A 25,518-nucleotide genomic window follows, 5' to 3' on the forward strand; every position below is an offset into this window, starting at 1 on the left:
TTCTTGGGCCTTTCTTTTTAGCCTTGCCTGTCGTTCCTTCTTATCCTTCTTCAGAATATCAGCTTTGGACGGAAGTACTCTGCCACGGATCCAAGCAGGATCAATATCTGATTGCTTCCTAACACAATCTTCCAGGTAAAGTTTGATAACCTGATGTAGTTCTTTTTGAAACAAAGAGGCAAAACCTTCAACAACAACTCTTCTTGACAGAATGTCAGGAAAGCTTGTACACACAAAAGGTACATTCTTAATAAGTTCCAGTCTGAACAAATCTACACCATTGAAAATTGGACCTTGAACCACTCCAAGAAAATGGGAAGCATTGAGTTTTCTGATGGAGTCCAGCACTTTGCTTTCGATCAGAATGTCTGAAATCATTCTTCCAAAAGGAATAGTTGTTCTTGGAATATGAGGGTACTTCGCCCTTTCATCTTCTCTTGACTCACAGATAGAAGTTTTCAGATTCTCAAACAGAATATGAGAGATGTTGATCTCTATCTTTTTGCCAATGCAGAAAAGAGTATACTTGTGAGTCGGACTGATGTAGGAGGAGGAGAGCATCCTTTTTCTATGGTGAAGAGAACCCAGAATAATCTCAGCCCATGCTTTATAAAAAGGCCTTAAGGTGCCCGTGTTATGAGAATCAACTCCAAAAACAGTAGAGATTTGTTTTTCAACTGGAGTCCATTCAACTGTATTGGGTTGAAGACCAGACCAACCTTCTTCATCATCAAGATTGTACAGCTTCCTGATGAGCTTCTCAGTGATAACTGTAATACGGTGAACTGACTTTTTATTAATCGAAATGTCGCGGTAAGCAAGAGTCGCCACCAACTTTTATTTTATCCAAACAGATTCGGAAAGGCAAAAAGAAACAGAAAAAAAACCTTCTAAAGAAATCTAAGTTCGGGGGGTAATTTATGCAAAGGGAAGGTGTAAGGCACCCTTTGCATCCATGGTTTTCCATGGGCTCTTAATTGCTTTGCTTGCTCGTTTGTTTAGAAAAAGTAGATGAAAGAGATAGGGACTTTAGCTTGTGAATAAGCGTTGCCCTTTTGAAAAATTATGAGAAAGAATATAATAAAAAAAAGGTTTGAGCATTGCAAGGCAATTAGGGGCAATTACCTTAAACTCAGATGATAGGTCTCTTTTTGCCTTTCAGAATGAAAGGGTCTATCCTTGCCATAAGAGGGCAGGAAGCCTTTCGTTTGGAGGTTGAAGGGTCATCGAAGCATCCTTTGCCATAAGACTGTCCCATGCCATAGAAGGGCAGGTAGTCTAAGGCAAGGATCAGAATAAGCCTTTTCGTAGGCAGCCAGAAGATACCTCAGCCTTTTCCGTAGGCAACATCCGAGGGTCGAGGTCATTTGTGTATCGAAGGCAGCATCATTAGGGTCGTGACCTTTTTATCGAGGCAACATGGCTGAGGTATCCTCGTATTCGAGGGACTTGGCTTATTCTGCAAAAAACACAAGGCAACAGGCAACAAGGCAACAAGGCAACAGAGAGGTTACCCAAAAGCGTGCGTGTGTGCACCAATCACGTGATTATATTCAATTATATCATCTTGTAAATTAGCGATTCTAAATTCAATTCATGGTTGTCACTCCCTATTTTACTAACCACGCAGATAATATAAGGCAAGAAACAGTAATATGGGGAAGGGGACAATGAAACCAGCGGATCCCTTAATAGGGGTTTGACATAAGTAATAAAAACTAAAAGACATAAAATAAAAATAGGGTTTAAGGTTACCAACAACGTAGCTTTGGCAACTGACGAACCCTGAAAAGGTAGACAAACAAAAATAGAGTGAGTGTATTATCGGTTCGGAAACAATTAGGGTTAGCCCTAATAAAATAAAAGTAACAAAAGTAAAAATGCGAGAAAAGGGTAAAAATACTTAGCTTTGATTGGAAGGTTGATGGGCAAAGGTTTGCCTTGAGTAAGAAGCATTGACTCTGATCATAGAAAATAACAGGAGACAATATAAGTGTAGGAGGAATTCCATCGACGGGGCACTAAACCCTAATAAAAAATAAGGAAACTGAATATTTAAATAGAAGAGGTTAAGACTTAGCTTCGTATTTGACGTGGCGCGCAGTCGGACGGTATTTGAAAAGTAATCCTGAAAAGGCATAGAAAAATAATATTTTCAGTGTAGGGTTAATTCTTGCAAATATTAAATCGAGTGAAAATTGAATTGAATAACAATCGGATTTAATTAATTATTGGTCTTTGACCTAATTAATTAAATCGATTAAAAATAAAATTTGGATCTTTAAAAGGTCAAAGTGTATTTTAATTGATTAATCACAATTAATCTATAAAAAATAATTCAAGCAATTTTTACTCTATTTTAAAATAAATAAAAATAAAAATCGAATAATCGAAAATAAAAATAAAATTCAGATAGGAAAAGAGTTTTTTATATTTTGTAGAGAAAAAAAAAAGAGATTTTTGTATAATATATAAAAATATTAGCAATAAAAAAACAATGTTATATAATAAAGAAGGAGAGAAATTGAAAACTTAGCTGGATGATCCAGTGTGGTGCATATCTGAGTTCCCATGATGGGTATCACACTTCCTGGGCGCTAGATCTGCATCTGAGGTGATCAAACGGTTGTATAACGAGGGCGCACGATGATCCTTCGTTTGCTGGATGCGCCGGATCCGTAGCCAGGGGCAACCTAAGAAAATTGAAAAAATAATGTGGAGCATGGGGATCGAACCACCCCCTACTCGCTGAACACGGGAAAGCCTTGCCATCTGAACCATGTTAACTAATTGATAATATGACGGCGCTTAATCAATATAACATAAACGAAACGATGAAAAAATTTTAAATCAAAATCAGCGCGCTTCCCTTCGTCTTCCTCGTGGAGACTGGGACTTTTGCCTACGGTTTCAGAATCTTTTACCCATGGTTCTGCACACGTAGCTATAGCCCTGCAAAACTTCGAAACTAAAAATAACAACCGTAAATCCGCTCTAGAGCCATGGTTTAACTCGGTTTGATCTCGTGAATTCAACCATGGTTCCAATTCGGCCCAATTTTACCTGCAACATAAATCCCTAAACACAAACCCTAATGCTTGTTCATGGCGGATCACACTACAGTCACGTAAACACAACAATAATCGCCCAGAAACGTTCGAAACTTCAATATGAATAAGAATATGCGACTGGATTTCATCAAGAATGCATAAATTATCGTATTCGAATTCAAAGAAAAAGTGACAAACCGTGGTCAATTGGTGGCGATTTAGAACGCTTAAATCGCCTATAATGATCTGGAGAGCTTCAGGGATTCCTTGGGAACGTATTAGAATCCAACAAAACCTTTGAATTCGCCTCTAGCCTCAAAAACGAATTTGACCTTTCTTGAGAAAAATTTGAGTTCGGTTAGGACCCTTGGAGGCTGCCAACCCTTATGAATTTTCGTCCCCCTTTTTCAGAATAGATCCAAGTACTTATAAGGTTTGGGATTAGGTCAGTAACAATGCACCAAATCTCTACAAATTATTTGATTGAAATTTGATTTGAATCTTTCTAAAATTAGCTCAACTTTGATCATATCTCTCCAATCTCTCCTTCCATGATTTTGGCTCATATAATTGACATATTGGATAGTTGAAATTGATTATAAGATCAAATATTTGATTTAGAACAATTTATTTTGTATTTTAATTAACTTATTAATATTTAATTGAATAAATCTTCAAGTAAATAAAAATAAATATCATAAAATAAAATAAATGGTCTAAGAGTCTTCATATGGCCCATGGACGCGTTGTAACTTCACATCTTAAGCCCATTGGTTCACTGATTTTTCTTTGATTGAGCCAAACCCTAGTTTGTATAGGAGAGTGTGTCTAGGAGCTTTATTTATTTATTTGAATTGGAATGGGAGAAAATGTATGGGCAAATTTTGGGGTATGACAGCTGCCCCTGTTCAATTATCTTAAACCTGAAGATGTAGAGTGGTCTGCATGCCAGTCGGTATCTGAAGGTGGAAGATGATTGAACACTAGAATACCAAGAAATTTGCCCTAGCTGGAGTAGGGACTTTTGTCGGAGATGGGCTTAAAGATGCCATCTAGATGTTGAGACTGAAGTGTTTGAGAAGTAGTTGTTTAGAGATGGGCTTAAAGATGCCATCTGACTTGATAAACTCGAGAATTAGAATACGTCGTACGTTAGACTGTTTCTAGTTTGCATCATCAGATGTCTGGAAAACCGTGCGTTAGGTCGGTGAATAAATCGTGCGTTAGACTATTCTCAAATTGCATCCTCAGATGTCTGGAAAACCGTGCGTTAGGTCGGAGAATAAATCGTGCGTTAGACTATTCTCAATTTGCATCCTCAGATGTCTGGAAAACCGTGCGTTAGGTCGGAGAATAAATCGTGCGTTAGACTATTCTCAATTGCATCCTCAGATGTCTGGAAAACCGTGCGTTAGGTTGAAGATAAGTCGTACGTTAGACTAATCTTGATTGCATCCTCAGATGTCTGGAAAACCGTGCGTTAGGTCGGTGGATGAGTCGTGCGTTAGACTTATCCAAATTGCATCCGTAGATGTCTGGAATGCCATGCGTCAGGCGTTTGCTTTGAATAAGATTCGAATCTTTGTAATGTACCTGTCAAACATTGTTAGTTTTTCATGTAATGCCATGATGCATGAGCTATGTGCTTCTCAAAATAAATGAGGAATGTGTATGTGATTTATGATGTGTGTTTATGATTTATGATGTATGTTTATGATTTATGATGTATGATTATGACTAGAATCGTTTGACTGAGAAGACAAATCTCTACGTCATTGAGAGCTTGATGCTTTGATCCCTTCTTGGAAATGCTTAGCTGGGGATTTATGATTTCTGCTTGGGGATGATCAGTAACTTGATGTACTCTGACTGAGGATGAGAGATATTAATAAACCACGTTAGAGAAGAGCAACATGTTGGATGACAAGTGGTGTTGAAGATGTAAACTCTGTTGGGGAGCCATGTCTTTGTCGGGACGAGAACATTTGAAGATATCTTCTTAATGATTACTCTGAGGGGATATGATCTTGTGAAACCGGCTCTGTGGGGAGATGTGGTTGTCTTGAAAGTTGCCCCCAGTATTATAGTAACTACCATTTGATTTAGGACACGCCACTGAGTATTGATCAAGATGTTAAACTGGACTTGCATAGGTTTGCCCCCGCTAGTAAGAGCTTTGGAAAGATTCGCCTCACGAGGACTTTATGAGATGTGCGCTATGGGCGACATGCCCTCAGTAATTGTAAACTCAGGATGATGCCCCTGATTATTTTGGCATCCTGAGAGATTCTCAGAATCTTGACTTGATTGCCTCAGATTGATTGGAAAAAACGTATCATGCCCCTTGTATACGTAGGAGACATTGCTTCTTGGAGTAATATTTGTTGGTTGGGATAACTTTGAGTCATTAGTCATACCCTGTGCTAGTTCTTTCTGATGCTAACATTTGAAATTATGTAGCAGAATATGTTTAATAATTAATTCATGAGATGCAATGCATATGTCTGTCTTGAGTTTGTTGAAAAACATTAAAATTGGATATGTAAAAGCATGATGTTTATAAAAACGTGATGTTTGTAAAAAACGAAGTGTCAACTCAGCATTTGTGGTAAACCTTAAGGAGTCAGGATACCTTTTTTGTGACAGTATGCTTTCGAACTAACCATGCTTCAGTTAGGACTTTCAAGGGTTGTAACGTGGCTTGGTTCACGGTTTAAGAAACAAAGGATAATGGCTCAAAAAATTTATTGTACCCACCCCTCTTCGTGATGTTCTTCAGTCCTAAGCTCAGTCAATTCAACTTATGCATTCAGCTTCCAGGAGACTTTTTGGATTTGCACCTTTGATAATGACGATAGTTCACAAGCAAAGAGAACTTTTGAGATGGCGATCACTTCTTCCTTTTGGTAGTCACATCTTTGAGTTGTTCAAGAATTTATTGACTTCTTTTTTCATCTTTTTGATATCCCTAACTTTTGCCTGAACTGTCTCTTTTGAGCTTACAGCCAGCGGGACGCCTTGATTTTTGCCTAAGTCTTCTTTTTGATTTTTGACTTAGCAGGCTTTTCTTTGCATATATGTTTTTTCATTCATTTTTTTTTGAAAGATGTTGACTGCTTTGCTTAATGATTGATGAGCCATCATTGGCTTTTGATTGACATCTCCCACACCTCTTTGATGTGTGCGGATGAATGCTTGTGATTGAAAGGTGTACTGAATGATTCTCTTGAAATAGAATGCACAACCAAATTAACTGAGAACTACCCTTCCCCAGGTTATGATCAAGGGTTTTTATTAGCACAGGAAAGAAACTTCTACTTCTTAGGCTCAAAGGGGTTGACAAGGGATTATCATCCTTACATCTCCACTATTTGGGAATTGAAACAATGCCTGTACATCGTCAGCATAGTCCGCTCAAAAGCATACTGTATGAGGTTGCGGTATCGCTTTCGTCATCCTCCCTCAAAAGGTTCACAGTTTAGCAGGAGTTGAATATCACAAAACATATGTAAAGTAAAGATGCAGTTTAGATGAGTGATAGCGAAGTAATTTATTCAAGACAAACATATGCAATGCACTGATGATGATTATTAAAACAGATAATGTCTATCATGATTTGAATGTTTAAACAAACAGAATAGAAATTGCAAGAGAAAGTAAGTCTAATGATCTAAAGAGTTCATCCTTCTAGCCATTCATAGTATTAGCAATCTTGTTATGTTTATGCATGGGAGCAGTAATGATGTTCGGAGTTTCAGGAGCTTCGAACTCGATCTCCCCAGCATCTATCATATCTTGAATTTTGTTTCTCAGGGCCCAACAACTATCAGCATCATGCCCAGTAGCATTGGAGTGGTAAGCACATGTAGCTTTGGGATCGTAAGACGGGCTTGCAGTGTTGGGAAACTTCGGAGGATCCTTTACGGTGATCAGATTGGCTTTCAGTAGATATTGTAGGGCTTGAGATAAAGGCATGTTGATCTTGGTGAATTGCCTCCTTGGTCTATCAGTCTTGCGTTGGTAGTCTTGTCTGGGAGCTTGTTGAGATATTGGTGCAGAGATGAGGACGGCACCAACAGACTGATTCTGATCGTTCTTATCACGGCCCCTCTGACTATGAACAACATTAGACTCATTTTTTCCATGATATGGATTCTTTGCAGCACTAGAGGATGCGCCTACTTGGATCTTTCCACTTCGGATACCACTCTCAACACGTTCTCCAGTCAAGATAAGATCAGTAAACCCAGACGAAGAACTACCCAGTAAGTGACTATAGAATGGTCCAGTTAGCGTGCCCATGAACATGTCCACCAACTCCCTATCAGTCAAAGAAGGTTGGACTCTCCCAGCTAAATCTCTCCACTTTTGTGCGTATTCTTTGAAACTTTCTTTAGGTCCCATAGACATGCTTTGTAGTTGCATGCGAGTTGGTGCGAGATCGGAATTATATTGGTATTGCTTATAGAAGGCAACAACTAAATCTTCCCAAGTATGGATGTTGGTACTTTCCAGTTGATAGTACCATTCGAGTTGAGTTCCAGATAAGCTTTCCTGAAAGAAATGGATCCAGAGCCTCTTATCAGCAGTGTGAGGTTGAATCTTCCTTACATAAGACCTCAAGTGTAGTTTAGGACAAGAGACTCCATCATACTTAGCAAAGGCGGGAGTTTTGAATTTTGGAGGAATAACGACTCCAGGAACGAGTCCTAATTCTTCAAAATCCAGCCCAGGTACCTTTTGGATTTCCACGTTTCTTAGACGTTCTTCCAACTGCCTATACCTCTCATCAGATTCATCATCATCCTCGGGATACTCTTCTTCTTCTTCTTCTTCCCCATCAGAACCTACATGGCTTCCCTGATTGTTCTTGACACTGATATCATCTCTCTCTTCATCTTCCTCATTCTTGGGAATTTCAGCATCCTCAGCTTTCTTGGGATGACCTTTGAACCTTCTACCCAGATTGATCACTCCTTTGGGTTTCTGAGTCTTCTTTTCCTTCTTAGTCAGAAGGACTTTCAGTTCATTCTGCCCATTGGCCAGGTTCAGAATCAGGGCTTGAAATTCAGCATTCTGAGCTTGGAGATCCTTGACAGATTGTTCGAGATTCATCTTTCTTACTGAAATAAACAGCAGCAAAGATGAGGCATTTGATTTTATGAAACCTGTTATGCGATGTTATGAATGCAAATGCAATGTTTTCAAGGATCTATAGGAAATTTAGATTGGTTGCGTCTTCGTCTGAAGAATTCTGAATTTCGTTTTTGAACATCATTCTTTGAGAATCGAGCTCACCATATCGAGTGGGTCATCGCCTCTGATTCGGGATACCTATGAAAATTCGAAGGTACATGGCTAGAGGAAAATAAATCCTCTTGCCCCTTGATAGGTACCGAGTCTCTGAATTGGAAGGTACGTGGCCAGAGGAAAATAAATTCTCTTGCCCCTTGATAGGTACTATGTCTTTGAATTGGAAGACGAATGGCCAGAGGAAAATAAATTCTCTTGCCCCTTGATAGGAATTCAGTCCTTGATAAGAGCACCTGAAATTGTGCGCCCTAAATTCCTAAGATCCTTGAAAGGGTTAGTTAAATCATGTTATGCTTATGATGTCATGATGTCATGATGTTATGCGAATGCAGTTTGTTAGGCATAGCGTGGAATAGTAAGGAAAACAAGTCCTTTTAACAAAACCTGCAAGAAACGAAGGTTAGTAGCAAACACAGGCAAGTCACGCAAGTCACACAAGTCACACAATTTTTGGCTTAAGGCTTGCATGGAGTCTGATCGGGTGTCCTTCCCAAGGGCATTTCTATGGATAAGGAGATTTCAGCAACGGGTTCTACCGAGTTACCCAGAATTGTCGACCCTCCTAAAGCACCCTCGAACATGATACATACATACCATGCAATGATACTTTGAGAAAGAGCCTATCTGAGCTGTAGTATCGGGTAGCGGCTATGCTCTCAACATACATCAAGAGTAGTCCCCCCACTACGTTCCTAAAAGTCAGGATGGGTTAAAGGTATCTAACGGTCCTTGAGCTCCGACTCACCCACAGGTATCCACACGAACCTCCCTCATACAAGAGAAGCATGTAAACACCCATAGAGGCCTAACTCAAGCGTGAACTCTCATATTGACCAATCCCAAGCATACACAAGGGAGGTCGCCATGACTATGCCACTTCCTATCTTAGATGTACTTGAATCCGGGAATAGGATTCGTCCTTCAATTTTCCCAAAACAGCCCTGAAAAATAAAACAAGCAAAGCAAGCAATAGAAAACATTTAAAGTGTTCCTAAACTTTTAAGGTAACCCCTCTTTTATTCGAAAGCTTCCCCAGCAGAGTAGCCAGTTCTGTAATACGGTGAACTGACTTTTTATTAATCGAAATGTCGCGGTAAGCAAGAGTCGCCACCAACTTTTATTTTATCCAAACAGATTCGGAAAGGCAAAAAGAAACAGAAAAAAAACCTTCTAAAGAAATCTAAGTTCGGGGGGTAATTTATGCAAAGGGAAGGTGTAAGGCACCCTTTGCATCCATGGTTTTCCATGGGCTCTTAATTGCTTTGCTTGCTCGTTTGTTTAGAAAAAGTAGATGAAAGAGATAGGGACTTTAGCTTGTGAATAAGCGTTGCCCTTTTGAAAAATTATGAGAAAGAATATAATAAAAAAAAGGTTTGAGCATTGCAAGGCAATTAGGGGCAATTACCTTAAACTCAGATGATAGGTCTCTTTTTGCCTTTCAGAATGAAAGGGTCTATCCTTGCCATAAGAGGGCAGGAAGCCTTTCGTTTGGAGGTTGAAGGGTCATCGAAGCATCCTTTGCCATAAGACTGTCCCATGCCATAGAAGGGCAGGTAGTCTAAGGCAAGGATCAGAATAAGCCTTTTCGTAGGCAGCCAGAAGATACCTCAGCCTTTTCCGTAGGCAACATCCGAGGGTCGAGGTCATTTGTGTATCGAAGGCAGCATCATTAGGGTCGTGACCTTTTTATCGAGGCAACATGGCTGAGGTATCCTCGTATTCGAGGGACTTGGCTTATTCTGCAAAAAACACAAGGCAACAGGCAACAAGGCAACAAGGCAACAGAGAGGTTACCCAAAAGCGTGCGTGTGTGCACCAATCACGTGATTATATTCAATTATATCATCTTGTAAATTAGCGATTCTAAATTCAATTCATGGTTGTCACTCCCTATTTTACTAACCACGCAGATAATATAAGGCAAGAAACAGTAATATGGGGAAGGGGACAATGAAACCAGCGGATCCCTTAATAGGGGTTTGACATAAGTAATAAAAACTAAAAGACATAAAATAAAAATAGGGTTTAAGGTTACCAACAACGTAGCTTTGGCAACTGACGAACCCTGAAAAGGTAGACAAACAAAAATAGAGTGAGTGTATTATCGGTTCGGAAACAATTAGGGTTAGCCCTAATAAAATAAAAGTAACAAAAGTAAAAATGCGAGAAAAGGGTAAAAATACTTAGCTTTGATTGGAAGGTTGATGGGCAAAGGTTTGCCTTGAGTAAGAAGCATTGACTCTGATCATAGAAAACAACAGGAGACAATATAAGTGTAGGAGGAATTCCATCGACGGGGCACTAAACCCTAATAAAAAATAAGGAAACTGAATATTTAAATAGAAGAGGTTAAGACTTAGCTTCGTATTTGACGTGGCGCGCAGTCGGACGGTATTTGAAAAGTAATCCTGAAAAGGCATAGAAAAATAATATTTTCAGTGTAGGGTTAATTCTTGCAAATATTAAATCGAATGAAAATTGAATTGAATAACAATCGGATTTAATTAATTATTGGTCTTTGACCTAATTAATTAAATCGATTAAAAATAAAATTTGGATCTTTAAAAGGTCAAAGTGTATTTTAATTGATTAATCACAATTAATCTATAAAAAATAATTCAAGCAATTTTTACTCTATTTTAAAATAAATAAAAATAAAAATCGAATAATCGAAAATAAAAATAAAATTCAGATAGGAAAAGAGTTTTTTATATTTTGTAGAGAAAAAAAAAAGAGATTTTTGTATAATATATAAAAATATTAGCAATAAAAAAACAATGTTATATAATAAAGAAGGAGAGAAATTGAAAACTTAGCTGGATGATCCAGTGTGGTGCATATCTGAGTTCCCATGATGGGTATCACACTTCCTGGGCGCTAGATCTGCATCTGAGGTGATCAAACGGTTGTATAACGAGGGCGCACGATGATCCTTCGTTTGCTGGATGCGCCGGATCCGTAGCCAGGGGCAACCTAAGAAAATTGAAAAAATAATGTGGAGCATGGGGATCGAACCACCCCCTACTCGCTGAACACGGGAAAGCCTTGCCATCTGAACCATGTTAACTAATTGATAATATGACGGCGCTTAATCAATATAACATAAACGAAACGATGAAAAAATTTTAAATCAAAATCAGCGCGCTTCCCTTCGTCTTCCTCGTGGAGACTGGGACTTTTGCCTACGGTTTCAGAATCTTTTACCCATGGTTCTGCACACGTAGCTATAGCCCTGCAAAACTTCGAAACTAAAAATAACAACCGTAAATCCGCTCTAGAGCCATGGTTTAACTCGGTTTGATCTCGTGAATTCAACCATGGTTCCAATTCGGCCCAATTTTACCTGCAACATAAATCCCTAAACACAAACCCTAATGCTTGTTCATGGCGGATCACACTACAGTCACGTAAACACAACAATAATCGCCCAGAAACGTTCGAAACTTCAATATGAATAAGAATATGCGACTGGATTTCATCAAGAATGCATAAATTATCGTATTCGAATTCAAAGAAAAAGTGACAAACCGTGGTCAATTGGTGGCGATTTAGAACGCTTAAATCGCCTATAATGATCTGGAGAGCTTCAGGGATTCCTTGGGAACGTATTAGAATCCAACAAAACCTTTGAATTCGCCTCTAGCCTCAAAAACGAATTTGACCTTTCTTGAGAAAAATTTGAGTTCGGTTAGGACCCTTGGAGGCTGCCAACCCTTATGAATTTTCGTCCCCCTTTTTCAGAATAGATCCAAGTACTTATAAGGTTTGGGATTAGGTCAGTAACAATGCACCAAATCTCTACAAATTATTTGATTGAAATTTGATTTGAATCTTTCTAAAATTAGCTCAACTTTGATCATATCTCTCCAATCTCTCCTTCCATGATTTTGGCTCATATAATTGACATATTGGATAGTTGAAATTGATTATAAGATCAAATATTTGATTTAGAACAATTTATTTTGTATTTTAATTAACTTATTAATATTTAATTGAATAAATCTTCAAGTAAATAAAAATAAATATCATAAAATAAAATAAATGGTCTAAGAGTCTTCATATGGCCCATGGACGCGTTGTAACTTCACATCTTAAGCCCATTGGTTCACTGATTTTTCTTTGATTGAGCCAAACCCTAGTTTGTATAGGAGAGTGTGTCTAGGAGCTTTATTTATTTATTTGAATTGGAATGGGAGAAAATGTATGGGCAAATTTTGGGGTATGACAATAACCACTTCATGCCCTAGCACGAATGAAATGATGGCAGTTGGAGTAACCGTTGCATGTACCCAGAAATCCTTCACAAGTTCAGGATAAATTGGACCAACTAGTCTATTAAGATATTTAGACCATCCTTGCTCAAAGATTCTTGCATCACACTGAAAGCCATTTGCTTTAAGGTTGTTGATGTCCACAGCAGATTCACATAGAACTTCCAGTTCTTTCGTGGGTATTAAGCATGTTTTCAGTGGAGCATACTCATATTTGCTTAAAAGGATCTGTGTAGAAGTGAGCCTTTCTTTTGAATTTGAAGAACAAGAAGATGAGTTCATGATGATTTTGCTTTGAGATCAAATCAAAAACTAGGGTTTGAAAAGAGATGCAACGAAGTGAATGCACAAAAGAGAGAGAAAGAGAGAAAAAGAGGGAATGAAGATGAAGCGGGTTATTTAAAAGATTTTTTTAAAAAAATTATTATGCATTTAATGAGAGATGACATTAGGAGAGAGAACACAGTAAATGAAATGATTTAATACAGTTACCTAGGTCGGCGTCTTTTCAACTGCACGCTTTGTACTAACCGTACAGACACGTGTGCATCATCAGATAATACATGACAGCTGTAATTTTCTGAATAGACTTTACGCCTTCAGATTCTAATCACTGCTTCTGATTTGATCAACTTTCTCTTCTGGGATCACTTCTTCTGAAGTATGCTAATGTAAGTCTGAATGATCTTCTGATCCATTACTTCTGATATACATAGCTTCTGGAGATTTGCTTCTTGGTTCTGCAGCTTCTGATAAGACAAACTATATCTGCAAAAATCTTAAGCTGCTTTGGTTCTTCAAAACCAAGTTTATCATTAAACAAGATATTGATTGATTCTTCTACAATCAATGTTTCAATATTGAATATTCTGTAGTTTTTAGAGCATTCAGAATAACCAAGAACGAAACACCATTGCTTTAGAAACAAACTAAACAGATGGTTCCAGATCTAATAAACTTGCTCTTCTGATCTCCTTCAAACACAACCTCTCTAGCAGATTTAAGTACCAGGACTTGGAAAATTGTCCTTCTTCCCTTCAAGTGTTGAGAACATCTTGAGTCCAGGTGACATGACATTTTGAATGTTGTCTTCTTTGTCACCAAGAGAATCTGCAATAGAAATAGTCTTTTCCTTTGGTACCCATATTTTCTTGGGTCCTTTCTTGTTAGTTCTCCTCAAGTTCTGATTGAACTTGGGTTTAGCAATATAAGACATAGGAGGAACAACATGATAATCTTTATGAGGAGATTCATGATATTTCTTAGGTCGTGTCACATGTTTCTTTGTGTGAACAGTGTTAAACTTCTGGCATGTGATATGTGCTTAATATCATGGGAGTGGCCAAATTCAAATTGGTTATACAAAGGCTTGTATGATATTTTCATATCATCCACAGATTCAAGCTTATATGGGATTTCACCCTCATAACCAATGCCAACTCTCTTGTTCCCAGACACAACATATATCATAGAAGCTAGCTGACTTCTGCCAATACTTCTAGATAAGAACTTCCTGAAACTTAAATCATACTCTTTCAGAATATGATTCAGACTGGGAGTGGATTTTTCTGAATCAGAAGGAGATCCAACATTATTGGATAATTTTAAAACTTTTTCTTTCAATTCAGAATTTTCCAACTCAAGCTTCTTAGTTTCAAATTCAAATTGCTTTTTCAGCTTTTTGTATTTGATACTAAGATGAGCTTTTAATTCAAGAAGCTCTGTTAGACTGGAAACTAACTCTTCTCTAGATAGTTCAGAAAATACCTCTTCAGAATCTGATTCTGATGTAGATTTTGATTCATCATCTTCTGTCGCCATCAGCGCAAAGTTGGCTTGCTCATCTTCAGAGTCAGATTCATCTTCTGATTCAGAATCATCCCATGTTGCCATAAGACCTTTCTTCTTATGAAACTTCTTCTTGGGATTCTCCTTCTGAAGTTTTGGAAACTCATTCTTATAATGTCCAGGCTCATTGCATTCATAGCACATGACCTTCTTCTTGTCAAATCTTCTGTCATCAGAAGATTCTCCATGTTCAAATCTCTTTGAACTTCTGAAGCCTCTGAACTTCCTTTGCTTGCTCTTCCAGAGTTGGTTTACCCTTCTGGAGATCATGGACAGTTCATCTTCTTCTTCAGATTCTGATTCTTCAGGATCTTCTTCTCTAGCCTGAAAAGCGTTAGTGCATTTTTTAACATTTGATTTTAAAGCAATAGACTTACCTTTCTTCTGAGGTTCATTAGCGTTAAGTTCAATCTCATGACTCCTCAGGGCACTGATCAGCTCTTCCAAAGAAACTTCATTCAGATTCTTTGCAATCTTGAATGCTGTTACCATTGGGCCCCATCTTCTGGTTAAGCTTCTGATGATCTTCTTTACATGATCAGCCTTGGTGTAGCCTTTGTCAAGAACTCTCAATCCAGCAGTCAGAGTTTGAAATCTTGAAAACATCTTCTCAATGTCTTCATCATCCTCCATCTTGAAGGCTTCATACTTCTGGATTAGAGCAAGAGCTTTAGTCTCTTTGACTTGAACATTTCCCTCATGGGTCATTTTTAATGACTCATATATATCATAGGCAGTTTCCCTGTTAGATATCTTCTCATATTCAGTATAAGAGATAGCATTCAGCAAAACAGTCCTATATTTATGATGATTCTTGAAAAGCTTCTTTTGATCATCATCCATTTCTTGCCTTGTAAGCTTTACGCCAGTAGCTTTAACAGGATGTTTGTAACCATCCATCAGAAGATCCCATAGTTCACCATCTAGACCAAGAAAGTAACTTCCCAGTTTATCTTTCCAGTATTCAAAGTTTTCACCATCAAATACTGGTGGTCTAGTATAACCATTGTTACCGTTGTATTGCTCAGCAGAGCCAGATGTAGATGCAGGTGGATCTGTTGGAATTTGACCAGCCATCTTTTACTGAAGCGTTTTTCTCTTCCTGAATCTTTTCTAAACACGGTTAAGTGCTTGCACCTTAGAACCGGCGCTCTGATACCAATTGAAGGATAGAAAAACACTTAGAAAGGGGGGGGGGGGTTTGAATAAGTGTAGTTTAAAAACTTGGACGATAAAAATAAATTTCACAGTTATTTTTATCCTGGTTCATTGTTAACTAAACTACTCCAGTCCACCCCCACGGAGTGATTTACCTCACCTGAGGATTTAATCCACTAATCGCACGGATTACAATGGTTTTCCACTTAGTCCGCAACTAAGTCTTCTAGAGTATTCTGATCACAACTTGATCACTCTAGGAACAACTGCTTAGATACCCTCTAAGACTTTCCAGAGTTTCCTGATCAACACGATCACTCTAGTTACACCTGCTTAGACACAAGCTAAGACTTCCTAGAGTATTCTGATCAACACGATCACTCTAGTTCCTTACAACTTAATGTAATCAATTAAGAGTATTACAAATGCTTCTGAAAAGCTATAATCACAACTATAATATTTCTCTTAACGTTTAAGCTTAATCTCACTAATATATTACAACAGCAATGTAGTGAGCTTTGATGAAGATGAAGTTTCTGAGCTTTGATTTGAACAGCGTTTCAGCAAGTCTTTCAGAATAATTTCGTTCAGAATTGGTAACCTTGCTTCTCATCAGAACTTCATATTTATAGGCGTTTGAGAAGATGACTGTTGGATGCATTTAATGCTTTGCGTGTTCCGTACAGCATTGCATTTAATGTTTCACGCTTTTGTCAACTACCTCGAGCCTTGTTCACGCTGTGTCTACTGACGTTGCCTTTAATAGCTTCCAACGTTCCTTTTGTCAGTCAGCGTAGCCTGCCACTTGTACTTTCTTCTGATCTGATGTTTGAATATAATATTTGAATATCATCAGAGTCAAACAGCTTGGTGCAAAGCATCTTCTTGTCTTCTGACCTTGAAGTGCTTCTGAGCGTGATACCATGAGAACTTCAGTGCTTCTGCTTCTGATCTCAAGTTCTTCTGATGCTTCCATAGACCCATGTTCTGATTCTGCCTTGACCATCTTCTGATGTCTTGCCAGACCATGTTCTGATGTTGCATGCTGAACCTTCTGAGACAAAGCTTCTGAGCGCTGATTTGTGCATACTCTTTATATATTTCCTGAAAGGGAAATTGCAATGTATTAGAGTACCACATTATCTCACACAAAACTCATATCCTTGTTATCATCAAAACTAAGAATATTGATCAGAACAAATCTTGTTCTAACAGTTTTGAGGGAGATCACTGCCGAGAGACTAACGTGATGAATAAAACCGATTGAGGAACCCTTTGAAAAAGCCTGTTGTAAAACCCTTTGTAGATCCTTATCGTAAAACCCTTTTGTAAAACCCTTTGTAAAACCCTTTGTAGAACCTTGTTGTAAAACCCTTTGTAGAACCTTGTCGTAAAACCCTTTTATAAAACCCTTTGTAGAACCTTGTCGTAAAACCCTTTTGTAAAACCCTTTGTAAAACCCTACACCGAAGTTCCCGGAAAGGACGAGAGACGTATGGACACCACTATATGGTTGAAGCGCATTAGTGACTCCGTATAACAATCTCTGATCAGGGAAAATAAATCCCTATTTGCTGCCGGAGATGATATTAATTAGCGAGAAGATTTGAAGGAGATTATTTCCGAGGGACTAACGTGATGAATAAACATAGCTAGCAATAGTGAGGGTTCTTCGTTTGTTGTGTAGAGGATGATCAACTTGCTATAGTGCTAGCAAGCTTTTGAAGTTTGTAAATAGCCCACTTACTATAGTTCTAGTAAGTCTTCACAGTTTGTATAACCCACTTACTATAGTTCTAGTAAGTCTTTGTGATTACCTTGGATGAGACAGAAATCACTTGTTATAGTTCTAGTAAACTTACCTGCACCAATAGGGATCACTTGCCATGGTTCTAACAAGCTTACCTGCACCAGTAGGGATCATTCGCTATAGTTCTAGCAAACTTCCCTGCACCAATAGGGATCACTTGCCATGGTTCTGACAAGCTTACCTGCACCAATAGGAATCATTTGCTATAGTTATAGCAAACTTACCTGCACCAATAGGGATCACTTTCCATAGTTCTGACAAGCTTACCTGCACCAATAGGAATCATTTGCTAGTTCTAGCAAACTTACCTGCACCAAAGGAATCATTTGCTGTAGTTCTAGCCAACTTACCTGCACTAGAGGAATCGTTTGCTATTGTTCTAGCAAACTTACCTGTATAAAAAGGATCACTTGTCATGGTTCTGACAAGCTTACCTACACCCAAGGAATTACTTGCCATGGTTTTGACAAGCGTACCTGTATAAAAGATTTACTCGCTATAGTGCTAGCAAGATCATTTGTGTAAAATATTGTTTTGTAAATGCATATGAACTATGTGTATGCATGTGATCCTGTTGTTTGTACAATGTGATGTATGAACCGTCTGTATGTGTAATATAGATGTCATATGTATAGATAAAATGCCTATATGTGCAGGCTAGTTAGTATGCTTATGCTAATGCGAATGCTAACATGATGATCCCAAGATTTTATCTCCTTATAATCCATTGAATTTGTTTAAATCATGCAGCGACTATGCTTATGTTGACTAGTAATGCTTATGCGTAGAAGCGGAACTTCAGGTTTCAGTCTCCTTCTAGACCATTAGGTCCTGAATCAATCCCTTGGTACCCTTTGTCCTTTTGAATTGTTTAGGCGTTTCGATGTATGAGATGTGATATATTATCCAATGTATGTAATGCATGACTTATGTATATTTGCATGATGCTCCAATGATAGGTTGTTGATAACCAAAGCGTATATAGCTCGCCAATGTTCTAAGATGTGATGTTAGCGCAACTTCCCAGTCCCTGCTTTTGAATTTTCAAGATCGTAGTTAGGAGAAAGATTTGTTCGAGGTTGTAAAATGTGAGGATGCTTTTCCTTTTGATGCGTGCCTTGCTCCGGTTTGGCTTTTTGAATTACTCTACACCTTTGACCTTTTGAAATTCTCCATGTTTTTAACTTTTTGTTATTCTTCACACCTTTAAACTTTTTGTAATTCTCCATACCTTTAAACTCTTTGGAATTCTCCAGCTTTAACCTCCACCCCTTTAACCTTTTTTTTGAAATTATTCACCTTTAACTTTTTGAGGTTCTTCACACCTTTAACCTTTTTTTTGAAATTATTCACCTTTAACTTTTTGAGGTTCTTCACACCTTTAACCTTTTGAGGTTCTCCGCACCTTTAACCTTTTGAAGTTCTCCAAACCATTAACCTTTTAAGGTTCTCCACGCCTTTAACCTTTTGCAATTCTTTGCACCTTTAACCCCTTGAAGTTCTTCAAACCTTTAACCTTTTGAGGTTCTCCACACCTTTAACCTCTTGAAGTTATTCACACCTTTAACCTTTTGAATTGTTCGCCCTATGGATTTGATATCCACTGCCCCAATATTTTCGTGGAAAAAGATGCCTCTGATCTCCAAGCCATGAAGGAAGTGCCCCGAGAAATAACCTTGTCATATGCTTCAACGTTTAGATTGAAGGGCATGCCCTTGATCTCCGGGATATGGAGGGCTATCCATAGTGTTCTATCCTTTTGGTTTAGATTCCTCCCATGTTTGACATGCCCCTGTTTGTTATTGCTTCGAGATGTGACCCAAGTTGATTGAACCTTAGGAAGAATGCCCCTAGTTAATAGGATCCTTGATTGTATGCCCCTGTAATCTTTGAGATTTTGCCCCTGTTTAGGAGAACCCTCTAGACGTGGTTTCCCCATTCAAGAGTCTTTATTAGAAGTGACCGCCCTTGATTAACCCATTTCGGGATCTCCTTGATGCTAAGTGTATATTCGTAGATGACGTTGTACCCTTTGAGAAGTAACTCCAATGTGATGCGTATGCAAGTTTTGAAGTCGGAGTCCGTTATGAATTAGGACTGGATGATTAGAAATGAATGTTTGAAGAAGCGCAGTGGTTAGGAACAGTTTTAACAACCCTAGGAGTCGGTATAACAAAATCCTGCTTAATATGCTTTCATAGTTAACCTTGCCTCAATTAGGACTTTTAAATGTTGTAACTTATCCTGGTTCATGGTTCAAGAAACAACGAATATAAGGCTCGAAATTTTATTAGTTTTGATGTTGAGTAGAAGCCTTAGTAGAGATCCAAGCACCGATGAAAAATGTTGTAGAGATCCAAGCATTGATGGGAAGCTTCGATGATTTAGCAGTCACAAGATTATCCTTTGTATTTCGCCTTTGTTTTTTTTGTTTTTTTATCCCTTATTTTTACATGAGCCAATTCCTTTGAATTTGATCCATCGGGATGCCCTAACTTTTGCCTAAGCCATTTTGTTTTCTTTCAAGGAATTTTCCATTTTGACTTAGCGGGCGCTTTCCTCCTTTTTTTTTAATGGTCCTTTTGAAATATTGATCCTTGGATATTGAATATTGTGACTGCCATGTTGACCTTGATTTGTAAGCTTCAACTTTGATACGTCCTCGATGATGTATTAAGGAAGAAGTTGTGAGTATTGTTTTTATTGCTTCCTCATTTTTTTGACGAATGCGGGGAAGAAGATGTGCTTAAACCTTTGCTTGATCCTTATGCTTGAACCTTTGCTTGAACCTTTGCTTGACCCTTATGCTTGAACCTTTGCTTTACCCTTTGCTTGAATCCTTGCTTTAATCCTTGCTTGGATTGACTGATTCTCTTGACAACCAAATTACACCATTGAATTAATCGAAATCTACCCTGCCCCTGGTTGAAATCAAGGTTTATTTGAAAAGTAGAAACAAACTCCAACTCCTGGCTCGAGGGGGTGACGAGGGATTAACATCCTTATATCTCCACTGTTTAGGAATTGAAACAATGCCTGTACATTGTTGGCTCGGTCTTACCTTGAAAGGATACGTTTAGCGAGATTTAGTTATTTGTATTCGTCATTCTCCTTTACGTTTGTTAATAATCCTAAATTTGAAATTGAAAATAGAATAGAAGTGTGCGAGTGGAAAGTCGTCGTAGTGAGCGAATGAATTGACTCCAAAACCTGCATTGTTATCCCATTAGAATTGTTAATCCGAAGGTACAACTTTTATCCTGAGTAACACTTAGCGACCGTAGGGGTTGAAATTATGAGCATGACAAAACCTATTGATCCTAGGGACAATCTCCTTTGTAAATTTGTTGGCCTTGTTTTACTCCTTAGTTCCTAGACTTGTAGAAGTAAAGGGTAACCTCGAATTCTCCTTGGGCACGTCAAACCTGTCAGGAATAAATTGTTAGCGGTGGGTTTTTGTCGTTTCGGAACTTCATGAGTTTCCTTTGACTGAACCTCTTTTGCTTTTTCTAAGGATAGTTAACACTGTTCGCAACCTTCAGAATTCATAGATTGATAAAGAAAATCTATGACCCTTTTACCCCTTGATGGGGAGTTAACATATGTCGCCTTCCCTCCATCGTAATTATGCATCTTTATTCAGGATATTGTCCCAGTTGGACTGACCCTTTCCCCCCAAGTTATCGCAGAGCGTCCTTGCAAGCTTTTCTATGTTCTAAGATGAGCCCCTTTATGACTAGATACCTCTTGAGTGTATCTATGAGGGAACTTCGTTGTTGAACTAATCCTTGCTCGATGATAACCTTTGTCGTATTTGCAATACTGTTATGAAAAGGCATGGACATGTAGCTGGCATGACGAAAGGCATCCATTTTTTTCTTGGTAAGACCAAGCTCATTCCCAATAATTTATCCTCCTTTCTCCATAGTTTGCGATCCTTTTTGGTCTTCTTCGTGAGTCTCAGGAAATCAGCTAGCACGATAAGTGTGGATGCGGGCGAAGATGCAAATGTAAATGTATGAATGCATGAAAATGCAAATGCATGCGTATGAAAAAGACTCCTCTTTTTCCAGCGTATGTTAGATCTCCTTATGTGCAATGCAATGCAAACGTATGGTAGATATAACTCTAAGGATAGCCTATACGGGTTTAGAGACGACATTAGACCCAATGAAATCCTTACAAGATAAATGGTATGACATACCAATAAAAATCCCTATAGACTAGGGAGTACGTGGGATATAGCACATGGTGACCGTTCAAGATAGTTACCAAATCTCATGGTCATCTAGAGGTTGTTTGACGTGCATTAACGAAGAAGTCCTTCGTGGGAAGGTTCCTTACGAAGAACACAACCTTTTGAGGATAATGACTAACAAATTGGAATCCCTACAGGCTAGGGATGGAAGATGTATAGGCGGAAATCCAAGTCCTACAAGTCAGGTGACGCGCGGGAGCAAGCACATGGTGACCGTTCAGGATACTCACTAGATCTCATGGCCATCTAGGGGTCAATCGACGTGCATTAATGAAGATGTTCTTCATGGGAAGGTTCCTTATGAAGAACACAGCCTATCTAGGGATGAAATATTTATAAACCGAAATCCAAAACCTTACAAGCTAGGGGATGCAAGGGAGCAGGCACATGGTGACCGTTCAAGACAGTCAACAGATCTCATGGCCTCTAGAGGCCAATCGACGTGCATTAATGAAGATGTCCTTCATGGGGAGGTTCCTTATGAAGAACACAACCTATCTAAGGACAATGTAGGACGAAGTGGAATCCCTACAAGCTAGGGATGAAAGATGTATAAACCGAAATCCAAAATCCTACAAGCTAGGGGATGCGTGGGAGCAGGCACGTGGTGATCATTCAAGACAGTCACCAGATCTCATGGCCAATTGACGTGGATTAACGAAGATGTCCTTCGTGAGAAGGACACATCATTATAAAAATATAAAGACATAAAAAGAAAATCCCTACAGGCTAGGGAGTACGTGGGAGCGGGCACATGGTGATCGTTCAAGACAATCACTAGATCTCATGGCCATCAAGAGGCCAATAGACATGCGTTAATGAAAGTGTCCTTTTTGGGAAGAACATACTCTTATGAAAAGAGAACCTTACAGGCTAGGGACAGGGTTAGTAAAGCATTGAAACGCAGTTATGGTAATAAAAAACATAAATCATATAGTCCTAGGTTTGTAGGTTCAATATGACGGTGTAAGGTAGTCTACCCTTCCTATAAGTGGTTCTAAAAATGTCTCATGGGGTCCCTCGTAGCCTCCGAGACTTGTTGTCTCTTTGAATTTTAGAAGGATCGTTTACCCATGAGGTTCGAGTTTTAGGGGTAGGTTCCCAGAGAGATCAGCTAAATACCAAGTCTTGCCCTCAACAAAGTCAAGCCTCGTCTCGGAAATTTCTGGGTATTTAACCCACTCTGAGTGGAATTATCACTAAGACTCGTAGGCGATGCAAGTCTCCCCTAGTCTTAATGATAATTCCCACACTTAAGGTTTATAACATATACATATATAATCTCATCAAGTATAATAAAATGGTAATTATATATATAGAACAGAAATAACGAAATAAATGTATAAATATTCACAGAAAAATTAATAGAAACATCAAACAAAATTGATAATCCTAAGCCTAAAGGGTAGGTGAGTTGATTGAGTCTTGATAAAGAATCTTGAACTTTATCAGAATTAATTCGCTCGAGGCGAAGAAATTTGACTCAGGTTTGTTTATTCAGTGACTCGCATTGGTTTCGCAACCGTGTGCCTACGTATCTCCATTAAAAGACGAGAGAAATCAGAGTCTCGTATTTCGGGGGTCAATTGAAAAAGTGTATTCTTTATTACAATTAATTCGCTCGAGGCGAAAAAATTCGACTTAATTCATTTACCACATTTTTAGCGGTAGCGTTTGATTATTGCTCTAGGCATAAACCATATCGCATGAATTTAAATTATCTTGTTTTGAGTAATTGATTGGTGCGACATCAGGAGTCGACCAATTCAAAGATGTGGTGATTTCTTTAGGTTCTCATGATTTGGAGCTAACTGGTTCCCCGTTTTGTACTGTTTCTTTTTATTATATATATCATCCTATTTAAAAAAAATTGAAACTCACCCATCATATTATTTTTGAAAGATTGAATTAAAAGTGTTTGATTATGTACAAAGTTGATTAATTAGTATTCTAGTTTTTGCTATTTTTTCTTTTATTGAGTAAATAACCTAATGAACCTAAATAAAACCCCTTTTTCTTTGTTTTCACGATGCACACTGTACCTTCCTTGTAAACCACATCCTATTTTTTTAATTAAACTAATTAAATAATAACTCTAAATAAAATAAGTGTAAGGGGTGTTAAGTTAAAATTAATTAGGAGAAGAGGAAAGGAGCCGTTAGAAATACGGATATGTGGGAATTAAAATACTAGACCCAAAGTCCATACAAAAGGAACCCTAATTTAATTAATTAAAAAAAATTAAGGAGAAACTTACCACAACAATAGCCGCATCGCCCCTTTCCTGATTTTCTTGGCCATTTTCCAAATCTTAACTTTTTTCATTCAAGATCTCAATTTTTCTTTTTAATACCTCAGTGGAGAGAGAGGCGAACTGGAGGAGAAACGGTGGGCTTCATCAGAGCGTCTTTGGACGGACTCGTGACTGCGCGCGGAACCGGTGGAGGTCCGGTTGGTGGCTCGCGTCAGGTGCGGTGACGAGGAAGCTCGCATCGCTGGCGGTTTTACGAGGCGTGATGGGTTGTTCGTTCGTGCGAGGGTGGTCGCGGATCTATTGCTCGCGATCGGAGGTGTACCGGTGGAGAGAATCGGGGTGGTCACGGATGGCTGAAAGAAGGTGATGTGCGCGTTGGTGTTGGTCGTAAATTTTCAATGCCGAATATTCATCTCCTTTGATCGTTCTTCTTTCTCCTTTCTGCAAAAACAACTTGAACTACATTATGTATGAGATTCTGTTCAAATCATAAAGAGAGAAAATCGAAATGTGTTTGATTTTAAATTGTTATGAGATTTTTTTATGTTGTTTTAATGTTGATGAGAAATTTGTGAATATTAGAGATGAAGTGGTGATCGGATCTGTCGAAGGCGGACGATTTTCCGGCCATTCGCGATTTTGACTGATTCCCTTCTTCTAATTCTTTTTCTTGATTCTGTGAAACAAGCAAAAACAGAACAGCCATCTACAATGCTTAGTCAGAAACAAAGATGAGATTGTTGTTGATAGTGGTTCGCGAGATTAATGATTTGGATTTGAAATTTGCTTCAGTAATGTTTTTTTTTTTTTTTGGAAAATTAATAGTGTTAATAATAATTACAATGATAATCAAAATTGTTAGAATTAATAAATAATAAAAAAAACTTAATAATGTTTATTATTATAATAATAATGAAATTGTTATAATTAATAAATAATAATAATAATAATAAAATAGTTAGTAATAATAATTATTAACAATAATAAAAAGAGTAAAGACCCATTTTGGTCCCTCACAAATATTACACGAGTCAAATTAGTATTTCACAAAAAAAATTGACCAAACTTAATCCATTACAAAATTTAACCGGATCATATTAGTCCTTCTGCTAATATTTTTCTCAAATCGGTTTTTTTTTCTAGTTTTAAACCGTGACTGGACTGCCACGTTGGATTTTATTTAATTTTCATTTTGTAAATACTAAATTGATTTTTATTTTTAATTTCATTTTTAAACAATTATAAATTAATAATATAAAAAAGCCAAAATTGTTTCTTATAAGGAGTTGAACTCAGGCCCACGTGGTTAATCTTAAACAATTCTAAATTTAAAATACAAAATACAAAATTTGTATCAATATGGTCTCGAACCTAAGTCTCTTCAGATTAAATGACAGTCAATTTAATACAATAGAAATTGATTTATCTATCTGTAAATGATAGTCACTTTACTAACAATAGAAATTGATTTGTCTAGTTGTTATTGATAGTCACTTTACTAATAGTAGAAATTGATTTGTCTAGTTGTAAATGATAATCACTTTATTAACAATAGA

This window comes from Vicia villosa, linkage group LG7 (genome assembly GCF_029867415.1).
Source record: "Vicia villosa cultivar HV-30 ecotype Madison, WI linkage group LG7, Vvil1.0, whole genome shotgun sequence".
NCBI classification, from domain to species: domain Eukaryota; kingdom Viridiplantae; phylum Streptophyta; class Magnoliopsida; order Fabales; family Fabaceae; genus Vicia; species Vicia villosa.